This window comes from Corapipo altera, unplaced genomic scaffold, assembly GCF_003945725.1.
Source record: "Corapipo altera isolate COAL_440 unplaced genomic scaffold, ASM394572v1 23, whole genome shotgun sequence".
Lineage (NCBI taxonomy): Eukaryota > Metazoa > Chordata > Aves > Passeriformes > Pipridae > Corapipo > Corapipo altera.
Window position 1 is genome coordinate 24670625 of NW_020884878.1, and position 15113 is coordinate 24685737.

Genomic DNA, 15113 nt, shown 5'->3' on the forward strand with positions numbered 1-15113 from the left:
GCAGAGGACACATCATCATCTGAATATCATATCACAGGATGATGAGGAGGCTGTCAGTCTTCTTCCTGTCCAGCAGAGGATTATTGGAGCCCCTTACAAAGAAAAGTATTATATATTTTGTTGTATCTCTCTCTATCAGTAAGGCAGCACCAAAGGTGACTTAAAAGAGGGGTTTAGGGTGAGATTTGGCTGTTTGGGGGTTCCTGTGGCCATGAACACCTAAGCACTGCCTTTTGAGGAGTCAGAAGCCCTCGGCAGGCAAACAGGTGAGCAGAGAATGGTGCCAAGAGCAATCGGGGCAGATTTAAACGGCTCCAGAGAGGGTGTGGAACAGAGGTGTGGCATGTCAGGACATTTGCACTGCTGTTTGCACAGGCAGGACAAACAGGAAGGACTCCTCTCTGACCATCTGGGAGCAGCCAACAGAGGCAATAAATAGACTCAGAAAGCAGGTAAGGTAGAGTAATGTTGATCATAGTCCTATGATCTCTCTCAAAATCCGGTTTCTCAAATACATTAACCACTTGGATTTTTGAAGCGTGACTACATTTTAAACAATGAGGTTCAAAAGCCTGCATAGCAAGGAGGACTTTTCAGAAGATTTGGGTATTATTTGACAGATATCTCCAGTTTGTCTCTGTGTATCTATTGAAAGGAGGTGTGTGAATTATATCGACAATAAAATCTTAGTATTTCTGAGTTCACGAAGTTTAGCTTTGCCTTATACAACACATAATTTCATTTTTGCCTTAATCCCTGCAATCTACATCACCTGATCCTTACCTTCTCAAAGAATGAAGACATCAGTCCTCCTCAAACCAGAAAAATTTAGAAAACCTGTGAAAGAAGAAACAATACCACAAGCTGATCAACTGGCTTCACATATATCTGTTCCTTTTATTCAGAGAAGCAGTGTAGCTTTTTAAAGCAGAAATTTCATTAATAGCAAGTTGCAGAAAAATATAATTTTTTAAAAATCTAGACAAATTTGCTCCCCAGTCTTTTAAAAGCATCAGAAATTGTAGCTTAAACCTTTTGAAGTGGTGAGAAAGCGAGACCATTAATTTCTTTGAGTCTGTAAATTGGCTGCTAAGAATAAGTTCCCATGCAGTCCATTCTTTAAATATGTACAAACAACTTGTGTATCAGTGAATAGAGTTGACATTTTAATTTGTTTAGAGTGTCAGGTGCAATTCTTGCTCATTTGGGACTAATTTCTAAAATCTTGACATACCAGGTTGGGTGGAGCTTTGAGTAGTCTATTCTGGTAGAAGGTGTCCCTGCCCATGGCAGGGGGATTAGACCTAAATGGTCTTTAAGGTGCCTTCAACCCAAACAGTCCTATGATTCTATCCTTTTAAAATATTAGGTCAACTTCTACGAAACTCAGCCTGAATTACTTTTGCAGAATTAGGTTAGTAATACTGCTTTTACTGTTCTCATAGATTACTGTCTTTATGAATTAAGTTTCTCTGTGTAGGAATGTCCAGTTGTCATAAACTGTCACAATACTCTTTTTTATTGAGTGGAAAATAGCTTCCTTGCTTGGAGAAAACGTGAAGAGCAGCAAAAAAATCAGTAAACTCTCTTATCTTACTGACATGCTAGTATTACTACTCCTTCAGTGATTAACATTTTATATCTCATTACATACCGCTAAAGGTAATTAACTCTAGAGGTATCTTTATGGGATTACACACCTAGATTACCTACAGGTAATCTATCTGTGTAATCTACAGCTTCTTATTCTGGTACAAGATTATTTTAGTAATGTAGTCGATGGCCTTTATCTTCTAGGAGGAGTACACTGAACTGAACAGTTTCAAATCCTGGGGGGGATCTTGAGGTGATCTGTGACCTCATACTTTTTTGATGCATGTTGAAAAGTAAAGTAAACTTGTGCTGTGTAATTTATATATTTTATTAAAAGGATAACAAGGATACATAAACTTAACTGTATTAATCTAAATTTACTAAGACTACTTATTTCCATTTGTCTTGTGAGAGACCAAATGCTAACTCAGAAAAGTTGTAAATCATCTTACCTATTTTATGCTTTTATCTTTTCCTGAAGGCTCATGCATCTTCTTGAACTCCCTTCAGGTCACATAGTAAAGCATCTTGTCTTCTCTGAAAGTGTATATCAGCTATATATTTTCTCCTTATATCTTACTATTTAATGTTATTGACACTCTTTTTCATTACTCTTTCCATGAAAATAAAATAAAATTGTTAGGGGAAAAAAAAAAGAAATCCCACAGTCTTAATACTGAATTCCTTCCAAAGGACTGCACAGTACTCTGGAGTATCAACCTCTTCTCCCAGTTTTGTGTCATAACCAAACTTACTGAGGAGGTACTCTGCCCCTTCATCCAAGTCTTTTGTGAACAATTTCAGTAGTACTGGCCTCAGTATTGACTCTTGTGGGACTCCACTAGTTACTAGCCTCTAATGAGACACTGTGCCATCAGTCACAGCCCTCTGGGGTCTGCCATTCAGCCAGTTCTCAATCCACCTCAGTCTGCTCATCCAACCTACACTTCCTGAACTTGTCTAATGTAGGGTACTGTTAAGTCCATATTCTCATAATTTCATTAATTAATTTTCTCATTAAAGACAAATTTCTTCTTGCTGCAGAAGGAAAAGGACAAGGATGAGGGTACTGGCCATGGTGTGACTTGGATTATCTATGGAAGACTAGTGACTAGGTTTACAGATGTAAATGGTCTATGTCTCAAGAGGCCTTAGAAAATAACTCTGCTTATCAGGGAAAGAGTGAGACTTTTTGATTCAGAACAGGGTCTACCTTTTTTTGAAGAACTCATTCCCTCTTTCATAGAGTTTCTCCTTAAAAACTCCAACAGTGCCCTTTACTCTTACGGGTATTTCTCATCTGTAAAGAAAGTTACTGTAGAGGGACAGCCAGCTGCCTAGGATTACAAATTACAGCAGAAATCTCCTGCATTAGACAGGTCACTCATCATGACCCCTGACACTGCTGTTTCTCAGAGGTCTTTCTGTTTCAGTTTAGTGTTAAGGATGCATCCTTTTAAGTATGCCACACTGCATTAATATCTCCATTTTTTAATATATTTTATGTTGCTATTTTTGTTGCTCTTTGGAAGACATGTCAGCCTCTTCTTCCTATTTAAAAATATTAGTATCCATAATTTACTCAAATAGAATAAATCACTGTCACTTTATTACTTTATTTTACTTTTTTAGAGTCCAGCCCAGAAGTTTTAAGTCAAATGACTTTTATTTACGGCCAGAGTTTGCTAGTTCTATAAATGTTACCTTGTGTCTTATCATCTCACCATCTTCTATTGATGGAGGGAATAAAACAAAGCTGTGAAGTTTTAATAGAAAGGTTTCTCATGAAAAGAATACACTTCCTCTTGAAACTGGACATAACTGATTATTAAAATAGTGCAAGGATTCTTCTTTGTTTAAAATATGCCTGTCTGTCAGTCTCCAAAATTACTTTTATTCCTACTCAATAAATTCACATATTAGCAGTAAACATTATCTGAATCCATTTGTAAAACATGTAAAATACAATTTACTGTTTACCTTTTCTTTACATGCAGAATTCCAGCCCTTTGGTTTAAATCTGTATTACAATTACAATGTTACCAAACATACTGTGAGTTAAAGACAAACACATTCTTGTAATCAAGATATATTTGAAAGGTTTAGCAACATTATTTTATAAGCATATTTTAATAGGTGCTCCACATTTTAAATTATTTCTTTTGAAAACTGCATTACTGTAAAATCTTCCCATGACCTTTCAGATGTGCAGCTTGCATAAGTCCCTGAAGTGATGCAGCAATAGCCACTGCACTGTTACAAATCTCCTTTGCAATTATAATGCTATCTGTGTATGCATTGGAACTGTTGACAAAACTACATTACAATTTTCTAGAATGCCCATTTAATCATAAATATTCCACAGTCCTGCAGTAGTAATTTAGATGTATTGGGGGTTTTTTGTTTGGTTTGTTTTTTTTCCTCATAGTGCTAAATTAGTTGATTCTTAAAATATTGATTTAGGCCCTTAGGGTTGCACACTGATCTAACCCACGCTTGATGAAAACTGAATTATAGATAAATTCCCCTCCTTACTGGAATAGAATAGCTTAGATATTGAAAGAAAAGTTGGCGACCTATTAATTTTAAAATTGAAAAATTTACTTCTTAGAACTTCTAGAATTTTATAATACTTAAGGTACTCTAAGTTGGACAAAGTTAGCCGTAAAAATATTTGAGCATACCGTCTTCTAAAGAATTCAAAATTATCTTTTATGCAATTTTTCATATGACTAGCAATAGTAATCTTTGCTTAAATCAGAAAAACATACCTTGTATTTTATAAAACAAAACTATCAGTCATGATAAAGGAGTTTATTTGTTGTTCTAAATTTTCAGTAATTACAGTTAATTTGAAAAACACAAATAGGAAGATCTAAGAGAATATTGAAATGGAATATTGCTAACATTCTATTAATATTAAGAGCCTTGTTCATTTACAATGTATTTGAATGTAATTTGTATATTTATTAATATTTTACTGACAATATCCAAAATAAGAAGATATAAAGTATGTTTACGGTAAAAAAAAAAATTATAGTCCAAATTTATTGTATCAATAATTGGGTAACATGAACATAACATGTAAGTCACGACAATTAGATGTAACTGCCTCGTGTATGAAAAAGTACTGATGTATTTCACTTGTGTACATGTTGAATTTATGTGGTATTAGAAATACAGAATTAATTAAAGTAGTACAAAGTGAAGAATTCAATCCTTTGATGACACAATAATGTTAAAGACAAGTAATATGGAAAGGAAAGCCATATAGGAAAGGAGATTTGTATATGACGAGAGAAAGATCCTCTTTTTCCGAAAAGAAATTACCAGATATGCAAGGGAAAGATGTTACACTGATGTTTGATCTATGAATTAGAATTTCAATTTGTCTGAAATTGCCAGAGGAGACTTGTAAGAGCAGTTTCTCAGTTTGTGTGAACTCTATGTCATAATCCTAAGAATCAAGTAATTTACCCTATATTTTGTAAAAAAATCCCCAAACTGTGATTCTTTGGAGATGTTTTATTTCAAGGTACAAACTCTGAGCATTAGATTGCATTGAGATAATCACTGAACAGGAAGAAATAGGTAACTGGGGTAAATTTCTTTTTTATGTTTCCTTTTAGGCCAGATATGCTGCATATCCTTCATAGCATTGTGCCATAATTCTTCCAACAGTAGAAGAATTAGAGTGGGTGGTTTTTTGCAAGAAAATATATACTAGAGAGAGTATCTTGAATCTTGCCTTTTTTTTTTCCTTAATCTAAAGTTTAAGCTATGAATAGATCTACTGCAATATGAACAATCTGTGCAGGAGAAAGGAGACGGGGAAGAAGACAGTTCTATCACTGTTAGCTTCTTCATGACCTCCAGGTTAAAACTACCAGTATGCTAACACAATAATTAATATATTATATATATACTTCAACAAAGTTTACGTGCAACAAAGTTAAATCTTAACTGACTGAGACGTGGGAGCTGGTGGTATAGACAACAGAAGCCTGGGAATAATTAAGAGGGACCACAGAGACCTAGGAGAGGTGATAAAGGGCTCCGGAACTCAAGTACTTTTTTGTCAATCCTTTGGATCAAATGAAAGGCATTCAAAATGGCCAAACAAACCCGGCAGGTTAACAACTAGTTAGAAAAATGGTGCCATAGTCAAGGTTTTGGTTACACAGACTGTTGGACTCATTTTGCCAAACCTGATCTACTGGGGGCTGATGGGGTTCATCTGACAAAGGGGGCAAAAAATATCTTTGGTCAGGGACTTGTCAGACTGGTAAAGGGGGCTTCCAACTAGATTTGTTGAGAGGAGGGTACCTATCCAAGCCAATCCTACCAGTCAGATGCCAATACCTGTAATGGATGCCTGGAAAAGTACAAAGGCATTCCAGATACTCCAGCCAGCAAGTCAGCTTTGTCCAGGGCCTGACTCAGATGCCTATACACAAATGCACATAGTATAGGGAACAAACAAAAGGAAATAGAAGCATACACGTGCCTGCATAGACATAATATCAGTGGAATCACAGAGATATGGTGGGATGGCTTCTATGACTGGAGCATTGGAATGGAAGGTTTTAGGCTTTTTATGAAAGACGGACTAGGGAGATGATGAAGGCATGTAGCCTTCCATACCAATGACTGCCTGGAGTGTATGGAACTCTCTCTGGTGAAGGATGAGGAACCAGTTGAGAGCTTGTGGGTTAAGATCCAAGGGAGTTTAGGGACAGGAGATGTTATAATGGGGATCTTCTGCAGGACGCCCAGTCAAGGGAATGGTATGGATGAAGCCCTCTACAGGCTTCATCCTGTAGAGGATGAAGCAGCTTCACGTTCACAAGCCCTGGTACTCATGGGGGATTTCAACCACCCTGACATCTGTTAGAAGGACAAAACATCAAGGCACAAGCAATCCTGGAGGTTCCTCAAATGTGTCAACAACACCTTCCTCACACAAGGGATTGAGAAACCAACAAGGAGTGGTGCCATGGTGGACCTTGTGCTCACCATCGGGGAGGAGCTGATGGGGAATGTAGTGTTCCAAGGTAGCCTTGGTAATTGTGACCACAGAAGGGTGGAATCCTAGATCTTTAGGGCAGTAAGAAGGACTCACAGCAAGCTCACTGTCCTGGACTTCACTAGAGCAGACTTTGGCCTCCTCAAGGACTAGGAGGTCCCGGTAGAGTCCCATGGGATAAAGATCTGGAGAAAAGAGGGATCCTGGATGCTGTCTGATATTCAAGGATCACCTCCTCCAACTTCAGCAGGAAATTGGGCAAAAATGCCAGGAGGTTTCCATGGATGGATAAGAAGCTGATGAAAAAACTCAGAGCCAAAAAGAAAGCTTTCAGAAGGTTGAAATGAGAACAAGTAGATTGGGAAGAATACAGGGAAATTGTACAGGAACCTAGAGATAAAGTGAGGGAAGCCAAGGCCCAGTTAGAGTCTGGTATATCAACGACAACAGGAAGGGTTTCTACAGATATATTGTAAACAAAAGAAAGGCTAGAGATAATGTACCCTCTCTGGAAGAAAACACTAGACCTGCCTACCCTGGACAAAGAGAAGGCTGAGGTTCTTAATGACTTCAATGACTTCTTAATGACTCAATCTTCAATGGTAAGTGCTCTACCCACACCACCCAAGTCAAGAAAGGCAAAGGCAGGGACTGGAAGAATGAGAATGTTAAGCCCACTGTACGAGAGCATCAGGTTCAAGACCATCTAAGGAACCCACATATGTACAAGTCCCTGGGACCTGATGAGATTCATCTGTGGGTCTTGAGGTAGGTGGTAGATGAAGTTGCTAAACCACTATCCATAATTTTTGAAAAATAATGGCAGTCAGGTGAAGTTCACATGGATTGGAAAAAGGGAACTATAATGCCCATTTTTAAAAAGGGGAAAGAGGAAGACCCAGGAAACTATAGACCAGTCAGTCTCTGTGCCAGGCAAGATCATGGAGCAGATTCTTCTGGAAACTATGCTGAGGCACATGGAAAACAAAGAAGTGATTTGTAGCAGACAACATGGCTTTAGGAAGGTTAAATCATGACTGACAAATCTGGTGACTTTTATGACAGAGCTTCAGCATTGGTGGATAGGGGTGGAGAAACTGACATTATCTACCTGGACTTATGCAAAGAATTTGACACTGTCCTGCATGACATCCTTGTCTCTAAATTAGAGAGACGTGTTTGAGGAATGGACCACTCCGTAGATAAAGAACTGGTGGGATGCAAAGAGTTGTGGTCAATGGCTCATTGTCCACTTGGAAATCAGTGAAAAGTGGTGTCCCTAAGAGGTTGCTACTGGGACTGATGCTGTTCCACATCTTTGTCGGTAACATGGACGGTGGGATTGAGTGCACCTTCAGCAAGTTTACTGATGACACCAAGCTCTGCAGTGCAGTAAACGAGATGAAGGGAAGGGATGCCATCCACAGGGACCCTGATACACTGAGAGGTGGGCTGATGGATTATCATGAATCATAGAATCATAGAATCAACTGCGTTGGAAGGGACCTCCAAGATCATTAAGTCCAACCCTTGATCCACTAGGACCGTGGTTACTAGACCATGGCATTAAGTGCCATATCCAATCTCATCTTAAAAACCTCCAGCAATGAGGAATCCACACCAGGCAGCCCATTCCAATGCCTGATTACCCTTTCTGTAAAGAATTTCTCCCTAATATCCAACCTAAACCTCCCCCGGCAGAGCTTAAGACCGTTTCCTCTTGTCTTACTGATAGCTGCCTGGGAAAAGAGACCAACCTCCACCTGGCTACAACCTCCTTTCAGGGAGTTGTAGAGAGTGATGAGGTATCCCCTGAGCCTCCTCTTCTCCAGGTTGAACAACCCCAGTTCCCTCATCCTCTCCTCATAGGACTTGTGCTCCAGTCCCTTCACCAACCTTGTTCTCTTCTCTGGACCTGCTCCAGCACCTCAATATCCTTCCTGAACTGAGGGGCCCAGAACTGGACACAGTACTCCAGGTGTGACCTCACCAGCACTGAGTACCGGGGAAGAATCACTTCCCTGGACCTGTTGGCCACACTGTTCCTGATCCAGGCCAGGATACCATTGGCCTTCTTGGCCACCTGGGCACACTGTTGGCTCATGTTCAGCTTCCTGTCAATCCAAACTCCCGGGTCCCTTTCTGCCTGGTTGCTCTCCAACCACTCTGTCCCCAGCCTGTAGCGCTGCAAGGGGTTGTTGTGGCCAAAGCAGAGGACCTGGCACTTGGCCTTGTTGAACCCCATCCCACTGGAATCAGCCCAACTCTCCAGCCTGTCCAGGTTCCTCTGCAGAGTCCTCCCGCCTGCCAGCTGATTGACACTCTCCCCTAACTTAGTGTCATCTGCAAACTTGCTGATGGTGGACTCAATCCCCTCATCTAAATCATCAGTAAAGATATTAAACAGAACTGGGCCCAACACTGATCCCTGGGGGACACCACTAGTGACCGGCCGCCAACTGGATGCAGCACAATTCATCAGCACTCTCTGGGCCTGGCCCTTCAGCTAGAGTTCCTAACCCAGCACAGAGTGCCCCTGTCCAAGCCGTGGGCTGCCAGCTTTTTCAGGAGAATGCTGTGAAAGACGGTGTTAAAGGCTTTGCTCAAGTCCAGATAGACACATCCACAGCCTTCCCCTCATCCACCAGGCAGGTCACCTGATCATAAAAGGAGATCAGGTTGGTCAGACAGGACCTGCCCCTCCTAAACCCGTGCTGGCTGGGTCTGATCCCCTGTCCATCCCGTAGGTGCTGTGTGATTGAACTGAGGATGATCTGCTCCATAACTTTGCCAGGCACTGAGGTCAGGCTGACAGGCCTGGAGTTTTCCGGGTTCTCCTTTGCCACAGTCGGGTTGGAAAGGGTCCGCGACAGCAAACAGGGTTCGAGTGAAGTAAAAGATTGAGCCTGGTTGTTGCTGTGTGTACTCACAGTCCAGAAAGCCAAAAAAATCCTGGGCTTCATCAAAAGGAGCATGTCCAGCAGATCAAGGGAGGTGAATTTTCTCCTTTACTCTGCTCTGAGAGATCCCATCTGGAGTGCTGCATACAGTTCTGGTACCTCCAAATAAGAGGGACATAGAACTGTTGGATCAAATCCAGGGAAGGGTCACAAAGTTAATAAGAGGACTGGAACACCTCCCTTACAAAGACAGGTTGAGAAAGTTGTGACTAGATGATCTTTGAGGTCCCTTCCAACCCTTAACATTCTACGATTTGATGATTCTATAACCGGGTAGGCCAATAACATGTACAAATGGAAAATACTATTGAATTTTTCTAGAAAGAAATGTATGAAGCAATGGCACTGAACAACACTCAAACAAAACACCTACCACATAAGTTGTATTTACACTGTGTAGCAATTCTTGTCCTTCATCTCAAAGTAACATGTAATGCTAAAGAAAACTATTAAGCCATGGCAAAAAAAGTACAGTGATACCATAGCACAAAGCTAGACCTAGACTAATTAGTTTTGCAGAAGATAATCTGTCCTTAGAAGGACCATGTTATCATAACTATATTTTTTCTTGAACCCAAATATCGACCAAATAGTTCAAAGGAAAATGTATGTTTTATTATCCAGTGTAGATATGAATTACCTTGTTGTGTTTGCACACACTGGTGGAATATGTGCAAAACCTTCAAAACTCAGACCACAATGCAAACAAAAAAAGGATTTATGTAAGGGTTTGCAAAAAAAGACTTAAAAGGGAACATGTGGAAATATGAAGTGTATTGTGTACAGATACATCATGGTGAACTTTGACAGACAGATTTTTCTCCCTGCAGGCAAAAAAAAAAGTCATTAGCTTATGTTTCACTGGGCAATAATGTGTTTATCCTGTGGTTGTCGTGGCTGTCGGATCAAGGACAACATTCTAGATTCGTGCGTTTTTCCACTGTTCTTTGCTCACAGATTCATACGTCTGCCTGTAGTTTCAGGTAAAGCAGTAGCAGTGTTATTTAGCTAACTTGCTATATCATGTTGTTGGGTTTCTAGTCCAGAAATTAATGAGTACTTCTCAAAGTGAAATTCTTACAGACAGATCTGATAGGCTATTTCTTTAAAACCATTTTAATAAATCAGAAAAAGGATCCAGTAACTGTACATGTTTTATATATACAAAAAAACCTGATAAACTTTTCCCATATATATATTGGATTTATTATATTTCTCCAAAGCAATTTGACAAGCACTGAATTATACTCCCTCTCAGCTTCCAAAAGAACTTTAGTAATAAAAGCAGAAAAGTTGCTGCTGAAATTCATTTTCTTATAGATTTATAAGAAAACTGAAAACTGCTTTGATGTCTTTTGCATTCCCTTGCCATTTTAAAAAAAGAAAGAAAAAAAGAAAAAAGAAAAAAAAGATAAAAGATAAAAGAACTTCTATTAAATTTAACAACACTCTTCTCCTCTTCCCCTGCTTCGAACCTTATTTATCTTTTATGAGGCCTGGGCATCTTGCCATAATAAAACTGCATAATATACTAGAGTTCTATAATCATTTAGTGGTTTCTCCTTTTTTTACCCTAACAACTCACTGTGGCATTGACCCTGCCATTTAAGAATTTGATTTGAATGGATCAAAACTTTAAGTAGTACAGCATGTAGTTCAATATTCAAAGCAGTGAACTTGGACAATTAAGGTACCTAATTTTCAGAGGGATTGCTAGCTCTACTTGCTGCTAACAACATTCCTCGCAGCTTAGTTTTACCTAAAAGTAGTAACTGGGATATATATCTTTTCAGAAGTTGTGGAAAGAAAATATTAAGAAATATTAGAAAATGTATAAACATGCTACATATCCTTGAATTTATTAGATTTTCTTTTGTTATTGATTTCCATTAGATGATTTTCCACAATAAAATTATCGATTTCTAGTGAATCGAAGAACTTCTGATTATATCTCAACTGAGGTCTTATTTTTTTCAGATTTCTGAGAATATAGACCTCTTTTACCATCTTATCCTTCTTTCTTTCATTTAAAGGCATTCCATTGTCTCTGAGAAGTGGATCGAATGTAGTTATGGACAAAATTATTGATGATTTTGATTGAGTTGAAGCAAACTATTAAAGGGGAGGTTTTTATTCTGGTTTTGTTTGGATTTTCTCTTAATGTAGGCATCAGTAATGAAACTACCTACTCAGAGTACCTGTCCAGACCTCTTTTAAAAAGGTTGGAGAAAAAAAAACATTTGGAGTGAATGATCCTAATGAAAATAAGCAAATTATTTCCAGTGAACATTTTCCTGAAATCTCCTTTTTTTCCAAGGACGATAACTGGAGTTAAGTTCTTTTGTCTTCATCAGAGTGTTTAATTTTAGATTACAAGAAACCTTCCCATTTTATCATTTTGTCTTTAACACAAACGTGAGATTTTTGCAAGTTATTTTAGCCGAATTACAATATAACTCATTGAAACATTTATAAGAAACATAAACATCTGTATTTTAGACAGAAATATAAACGTAGGCTATAATTGCATTCATACTGCTCAAAAGCTATTCCTCTGCTCAAAAGCAAAGGAAAGAAGAGCAATATCTGAAGGATATTGTGGATATTGTCTTGAGAATTTTGAGCTTTAACTGTCTCTGGTAACCTGATATTGTATTTCTGCATTCATCAACTGAAACTACACAGCAGTTAAAAACTGTGAAAAAGAAAACAAATAATATAATACAGAAAGAAACCTGAGATACATTTCTCTTGAATATGTTGAATGTGTAGTTTTAAAGGTCCTGTCAAGACAGTGGCTGGCAGAGTAATTGCCCTTACCTGCTTCCCAGGTAGACAGAAAATGCTAAACTGAAGACTGCAAACAGAATAAAGTTTGGTACTTAAGATCACAGAAATGGAGAAGACATAAGGGAACAAGGCTTTGAGAGGGAGGTAGATCTGTGTAGATTTCTTCTTAAGGACGTTACTCTCAAGAAAATGCCTTCTGTGCTCTAATATTTGAGCCTTGGTTTTCTGAGTCAGCCCACCAACATTCACATTGAATGTTTTAATAGATGTTGTGCAACTCCATTCTAGCTCTGAGAGAAAATCCACCTAGGAATTCTAAGGCATTTTTGTTAATACAGAGTCTTTTTTAAACTTCTTCTGTATTATATTTCCTGAGTTCCTAAATTCTCTCTTTTAAAACTGTGCAAGTGACATCAAGTAATCACAGGTTGCAATGCAGCATATAATGAAAGAGAAGTGAGATTTTATACCTATCTTTTTCTCTCTGTCAAAGATTTGAGCAGTGATGGTAAATTATCTCACACTAAATAGTAAACAGAAGTTTAAAGTCTGCTCTGGCAATTAAAGTGCTAATCTGAGAAATGTGATGCCTACTTTAAGTTCCTTGATGTTCTGTAGACTTTCTCTGTGACCTTGAACAAATCACCTAGTGGAATTTTTCTTGCCTACATATAGTAGTCTGAAAACCAGGGAGACAGACCAACCAAGTTACCTAGATTAATCTAGATATATCTAACCACTGGAGGATAATGCAAGCAGGCAACTTCTTCCGTCTTTTTTAGGATAGGACAAATCACCTTTAGAGATAATCTCTCTCTCCTACAAGTGATTTTGATAGATTCTTAAAGTGAGGTGAGGCTTATCCCACTTTTAATCTTCCTATGCTTCAATTCTCCATACACCTGAACTATGAACATAATGAAATTTCTTTTCCCTTTTAGGTTATTATGAAAAGAGTAAAGCATGCAGTATTGAAATAATGTAAGAATGGGATGATAAAAGTATCACAGACATGGACATATCCTGGTATGCCCATCAGGATAAGAAAATCCAAAGGCTTTATAACTCCAATCCTAGTATTTTGCTAAACTCAATTCTAGCACTCTTAAAATCAGCTTTAATCAGAATAGTATCCCAACTGACACCCACCTGGGTTCTTATTAGTCATTCAGAGACCAACACTTGGTACCAAATTGTTGAGGAGAAAATGAAATACATGCTATAAATAAATGCTAGTTAGCATTCAGGTGTTCAGAAATTTGTTTTGTTCCTGCCATGCATGCTATCGATCAGCAAACCTAGTTGTAAGTGCAACAGGTGCCTATCACTGAAAATACGATATCTTTATTATAAATGATAAAAGAGACATGACATTCATGAGTTTCTGCCTTTTGCTTGGAAGGAAGTTAAACAATTCATTTTTCGACAATAGACAACAGATGACTGAAACCAGAAGAAATTTCAGGCCAAGTTCTCAACCAAGTCTGTCAAGATGAAGTGAAGTGTTGGTGATTTCTAGCAAGAAGACAAATTCAAAAAAGCAGCCTATGAGTTGAAACTGAAAAAAAAACCCTAGGTTTTTGGGTTTTTTTTAACAAGTGTACTGTGGAATTTATTAGTGTTCTTTGAGCTTAGGGTGACTTATATTTGCATTGTAAAGCTGTCAAGTCAATTTTACTTCTTTTTCACGCTCGGGGAATTCTTCTTTCTGTCAGAGGGTCACCTTTAAGACTACTACATCACTTGTGTGGATGGAAAATCTCTTCTGGACAGCAAGTTCATCAAGGTAAAGTAGTTGTATTAGAGAAAGCTTCTAGGGCAAAAGCGGCTAGTACCTGTTGTTACCGTTGAGGAGCATGTAAGTTTGATAGGTAGTAGTCAGCTTATAGGTAGTGGTCAGCTTTACTGCAGGACAGAATGACTTAGGAAAATATCAGTTTGGGGATATTTGGAATATTTTCTATCCAAGAATATCCACTACAGTTTTTTCAGTGAAAGGATGTCATCCAAAGCTGAGATGTTTATTCAGTTGTGACATAAGTCCATGATTTCAAGTGATCCCACAGAGAGGATGGACCCTTCAAATCCGAACAGAAAAATGTCAGGTCAGTATTCTGAGTAGACAAAGATTTATGTGTTTTGGTTTTTTATGTACCTTGTATCAGTAAAAAGAAAATCTTTTTGCTTTTCCCTTTCATACGTGTTCTCATATGCAGGGTATCTTTTTAAAGAAATGTCAAATTTGGGTCTCTCCAGAGCACACTTGATAGTTCTTGGATCATTATATCAATTGCTCAAGTCATTCTAGTTTTCAGAAAATCTTCATTTTATTCTCACTCTGATACTATTTCTTTCATCTTCAGGATTGACTTCAAATTATTCATGTTTTCTATGAAAATTACATAATGGTCATGAGGTGCCCAAATATGCATTTTCCAATTTCCCTTATAATAATTAAAACAATCAAAATATTCCAAATCCTGTGAATCATTTATAATTTGAAAGTTGCCACTACCTTTCTGTGATCAAGTAGTTGATTTCTCCAATAGAATGTAATAAGATTTTGATTTTAAGCCTTTGCAGTGCTGTTCATATAGTTCAAAAGGCTGGAACTATATTCCTAACAACCTAATTTCAGTTTGCAACAGAGAAGATTCTACTTCAGAAATCAAAAATCAGTGACAGAAGAGATCTATAAAATGAGACTTTTAAACTGAAGCATCACAATCCAGTGCAAACTGTGC

General features: G+C 38.1%; 1 long non-coding RNA gene across 5 annotated transcripts in view; it reads left to right on the top strand.

The window, feature by feature from the left end:
• The first annotated feature begins 292 nt into the window (after positions 1 to 292).
• The window catches only part of LOC113944639, a 30862-nt gene continuing 16041 nt past the window's right edge, over positions 293 to 15113 (top strand). For all 5 annotated transcript variants that reach the window (XR_003526737.1, XR_003526738.1, XR_003526740.1 and 2 more), the window contains exons 1-2: positions 293 to 452; positions 14087 to 14155. This is a non-coding gene — a long non-coding RNA (uncharacterized LOC113944639). The remainder of the gene's footprint in view (positions 453 to 14086; positions 14156 to 15113) is intronic.